Here is a 5,315-nt window from a genome sequence, read left to right on the forward strand (position 1 = left end):
CTGTAATTCCGATAAAACTTGCTCGATAGCCACGCTAACGCTAGTTTCATCGGCTGAAGCCGCCATGTTCTTTAGACTGAACTGTCGTGCTTCTCGTTGTGTCACACCTGAACCCGCCTCAAAACCAACGCTGATTGGACGTTGGTTTGGTGAACGGCTCCATATTTTCTTTAACGGAGAGTCTCCAGACTGATCTGCGAGTGAAACCTTGAAAGCTCGCAAGATCAGGATGGTCTCATGAGGCTGTACATGTACATCAGCAAGACACTTCTGATTCACTTTCGAGTCCTTATAGCTGTTACTAAAAGCACTGTGATGCATATAAAGGACTATTTTCCTGTTCAGCTTGTGCATGTTGTCTTAATAAACTTAAATAAAATTTTCAAATGTATGTTTTACTAAGGAAAAAAAAACATTTTGTTAAAAATGCCTATTTTCTCTGTGCGCACTGAAGCCCTTGGGGTCCAAAAACTGTGGGGAAAAAAAGGTTTTGTGGTTTCAAATTTCTTCATGGAAATTGTGTTATGGTAATTCATTTATTTGCTCAAAGATAGAATAAAATGTTTAAAAATACCTATAAAATGTAAATATAGATTATAATTTTACAATTAAAAGTAAAAAATTAGGATCTATTTTCTAAAAAGTGAGTGTTTATGAGTATACATAACGTTTTTAATTTTTCCTACGGGTTGGACCATGTTAGTGAGAATCACCCCAGAGGAAGATGGTGGAGAAGGGCCCATTCCAGACCTTGGGGGACCTGCTGAAGCAGTGGACTGAGTCTGGAGTAGAAATATCCAGAGCCACCGTGCACAGGTGTGTGCAGGAAATGGGCTACAGGTGCCGCATTCCCCAGGTCAGCCACTTTTGAACCAGAAACAGCCGCAGAGGCGCCTGACCTGGGCTACAGAGAAGCAGCACTGGACTGGTGCTCAGTTTTACATGTCATTTGGAAATCAAGGTGCCAAAGACTGGAGGAAGACTGGGTAGAAGGAAATGCCAAAATGCCAGAAGTCCAGGGTCAAGTACCCACAGTCAGTGATGGTCTGGGGCGCCATGTCAGCTGCTGGTGTTGGTCCACTGTGTTTTATCAAGGCCAGGGTCAATGCAGCTATCAGGAGATTTTGGAGCACTTCATGCTCCCATCTGTTGAAAAGCTTTATGGAAATGAAGATTTCGTTTTTTTCAGCACGACCTGCCACAGCTCACAGTGCCAAAACCACTGGTAAATGGTTTGCTGACCATGGTATCNAAAAGAGATGGTTGTCTGGTTTTCTTGTTTGGCCTTAAATCTTCCAGGTCTCCTCGTGCTCGCAACGACGCTATTGTGGTATGGCAAGCCGATTGGGCCAATAATCGTCCGTACAATAACGTGCAGTTCCAACCCGTATTTTACACGAGCGCGCGTTTTTTACGTCACCACATGTTCTGGCTGGAAACGCGCAAACAGACAGATGGCACATCATGTGGACTCTTCACCTTGAAGGCATGCATCCAAATATGCAAAATACATAGTTATGTACACAAAGACATATCTGTGTAATTGAAAAGATTCATATATGTAACTTATAATATCTAGATTAGTTTCAAGCTGCTTCGCCTATTAGCAATGTACAATATAATGTCTGTAAAGACATTTAAAATGTCTTTTTCTAAAAAAAAAAATCTAATGTCTTTTTACAGTTTGCTGAGAAAATCCTGGGAAAAGAAAAGATTTGTTTTCCTACAACTAAAAAAGAAATAAACAAGCACAGAAGGAAAATTGTGACCACTCTCCTTCTCAACACAGGTATGTTGGGCAGTCTGGAATGCAGTGGGTAGTTTCCTGAGGGGGATTAAATGACAGGCCTTGGAAAAACAGTCAACAATGGTTAGGATAGTGGACATACCTCTGGAAATCGGGAGACTGGTAACGTAATCAATTGCTATATGGGACCATGGACGGGTTGGAACAGGTAGAGGATGCAGCAGTCCAGAAGGTGGTTGGTGAGAGGTTTTGTTTCTGGCGCAGATGGGACAAGCCAGAACGTACTCCTTAACGTCTTTATGAAGGGACACCAAAAGCGTCTTGTGATGAGAGCAATGGTTCTGCTCACTCCAGGATGGGCGGAGAATTTTGCTGCGTGCATCCACTGGATGAGGCGGGATCTGACGGAAGATGGAACATAAGTTTTGTTTGGAGGACCGTTACCTGGGTCAGGTTCAGAGGCCAGGGCTAGGTTGATGAGATCAGTGATCTCCCAGGAAACGGCTCCAATCGTGCATGAGGCAGGGAGAACAGGCTCGGGTGTCTCAGGTTGATCAGTGGAGTACAGACGAGAGAGAGAATCGGGCTTGACGTTCTTGGAACCAGGTCTGTAAGAGATGATGAGATTGAAGCGAGAAAAAAACAAAGACCATCTAGAATGACGTGGGTTGGATCTTTTAGCAGATTGGAGATGAGTCAGGTTTTTGTGGTCTGTCCAAACCAATACTGGATGCTCGGCACCCTCGAGCCAATGTCTCCATTCTTCCAGTGCGAGTTTAATGGCAAGAAGTTCTCGGTCTCCGACATCATAATTTTGTTCTGCCGGAGAGAGTCTGCGTGAAAAAAATGCACAGGGGTGAGTTTTCTGATCTGAATCTGACTGTTGTGATAATACAGCTCCAACACCGGAGTCAGATGCGTCCACCTCTAGAACGAACTGCTTAGAGGGATCGGGCTGGATAAGGATGGGTGCCCTGGAAAACAGATTCTTTAGTTAAAAGCATTTTCGGCTTCAGGTGTCCATTGGAATGTCTTCTTCACAGAAGTCAGAGCTGTGAGGGGTAGAGCTGTCTGACTATAATTTCTTATGAAGCGTCTGTAGAAATTTGCAAACCCTAGGAACCTCTGAAGCTGCTTACGGTTTTCAGGTGTTGGCCAGTCCAGAACTGCCTTAATTTTGTCTTCGGATGGCTTCACCTGCCCGCCTTCGAGCACAAACCCTAGAAAAGTGACAGATGGTTGGTGAAATTCACACTTTTCAGCTTTCACAAAGAGTTTGTTTTCCAGTAGTCTCTGAAGAACTAGACGAACATGTTTCTTGTGGTCTGCGAGGTTCTTAGAGTAGATCAAAATATCATCGATGTATACAAAAACAAAAACATTCAAAAAATCTCTGAGGACGTCATTGACTAGAGCTTGGAAGCAGGCAGGAGCGTTTGTAAGACCAAAAGGCATGACCAGGTATTCAAATTGGCCTATGGGGTCTTAAAGGCTGTTTTCCATTCATCCCCCTCTCTTATTCTAAGGAGATGATAGGCGTTTCTTAAATCGAGTTTGGTGAACACTGTCGCACCTTGAACAGGTTCAAAAGCTGATGCCAGTAATGGTAGGGGATACTTATTTTTGACGCTTATCTGATTCAAACCTCTGTAGTCAATACAGGGTCGGAGGGAACCATCCTTTTTTTCCCCACAAAAAAGAAACCAGCACCGAGAGGAGATGAAGATGGACGAATAATTCCAGCGGCTAGAGACTTATTGATATACTTCTCCATAGTTTCACGTTCTGGTTTGGAGATGTTTAACAGTCTACTGCTGGGAAGAGGGGCTCCTGGTAGTAAATCAATGGCGCAGTCATATGGTCTGTGAGGTGGAAAAGACGTTGCACTGACCTTACTGAAGACTGGTGCCAGATCATGATACTCGGGAGGACCAGAAGTAAGGTCAGGAGAGTCCATCTCCCCCCTACCTCTAGGGGACTGAATAGTAGGAGCCGCAGAATGAAGGCATGACTCGTGACAGGAAGTGGACCAAGACTCAATGTGGCGTTCAGCCCAGTTGATATGGGGGTTGTGACGTTCCAGCCACTCGAATCCAAGCACCAGAGGAGAGCATGCTGAGGGAAAAACAAAAAATTTTAGCGTTTCACGGTGGTTCCCAGAGATAAGAAGTTCTAAAGGTTGTGTCTGATGAGTGACTTGATGAAACTTCTTTCCATCAATGGCAGATACTCTGAGAGGCTTTGTTAATGGAACGGGTCTCAATCTTTAATTGCTGGACCAGATCTGAATCAATGAGATTTCTCTCACACCCAGAGTCGATGAACGCTGATAATGTGAGATTCTGGTTGGAAAAAAAAGGGTTGCAGGTAACAATAAATGAGGAGTTTTCTCAGATCTTAGATGGCCCGTCAGACTCCTCAAATCCTCTGACGGGCCCTGGCTTTTGATTTAGCTGGGCATGACGCAATGAAATGGCCAGTCTCACCACAGTACAGACAAAGATTTCCTCTAAATCACCGTTGTCTTTCTTCAGGGGACAGCCTTGTGTGTCCAATTTGCATGGGTTCGACCTCCGTTCCTTCTGAGGAAGAGAAGTGAGAGATTTGGACAGGCGCTGGAAGAGACTGATTCTTAGTCTTTGGCCTGGTACTGGGTTCTGGGGATCCAGAAAAAACAGAAGCATTGTTAAATGCGGGAGCAGAAACAGAAAAATTCAGGCTTCGTTGCCTAGAGTTATTTCTAGTCCGAAGTCTATTATCCAATCTGATGGTTAATCGGATTAAATCCTCCAGACTAGCAGGTTCATCGATTGTGGTGAGTTCGTCTTTGATGTTATCATTTAAAGCCTTAAAATAAGCACTCTTATGTGCGCACTCGTTCCAGCCTGAGGCTGCAGCTTTAACCCGGAAGTCAATGGAGAACTCAGCCACTGTCGAATTTCCCTGCCTTAAACTCAGCAGGGCTCGGGAATCAATAGTTTTGTCTGAGTCCTGGTTGAAAACTTGAGAAAACTCAGATACAAACTCAGAAAAGGTGCATGAAAAGCTGGACTCAGAAGAGAACCTTGCCTCCGCCCATTCAAGGGCTCGTCCAGTAAGTTGAGAGAGAATGAAGGAGATTTTCTTCCTATCATTGGGAAAACTGATGGGGGAGTGCTCAAAAAGCAAACGCCACTGAAACAAAAATCCTTTATAATCCTTTTGGTTACCTGAAAATCTTTCAGGGGGGCTCGGGCGGAACTCCGGAAATTACGTGACTGTCGGTGACCTTTGAGGAGGAAGTGGTTCCGGAACAGGAAGTACTGCTGGCGTGGCATTAGCATTCCTCACGTAGCCAACGTATTCCTGCAAAACTTGATTCTGGTGTTCAATATGAGTGTTTAACTCACGGAGGGTGTGCGCATGTCCTTGGATTTGGGCAGCTTGCTCCTCAAGCCTCCTCCGGAGGTGATCCGATGGGTTTTGTGTTTGGCCGCAGTGTTCTGTAAGATTGGCTTAAGAGACTTAACCCACATGCCGAACACCACTGGAAGCAGATTAAAAGTTTAACAGAGTTTATTCAAGGTTT

The sequence above is a fragment of the Cyprinodon variegatus genome, unplaced genomic scaffold (genome assembly GCF_000732505.1).
Source record: "Cyprinodon variegatus isolate N-32 unplaced genomic scaffold, C_variegatus-1.0 Scaffold1367, whole genome shotgun sequence".
Taxonomy (NCBI): domain Eukaryota; kingdom Metazoa; phylum Chordata; class Actinopteri; order Cyprinodontiformes; family Cyprinodontidae; genus Cyprinodon; species Cyprinodon variegatus.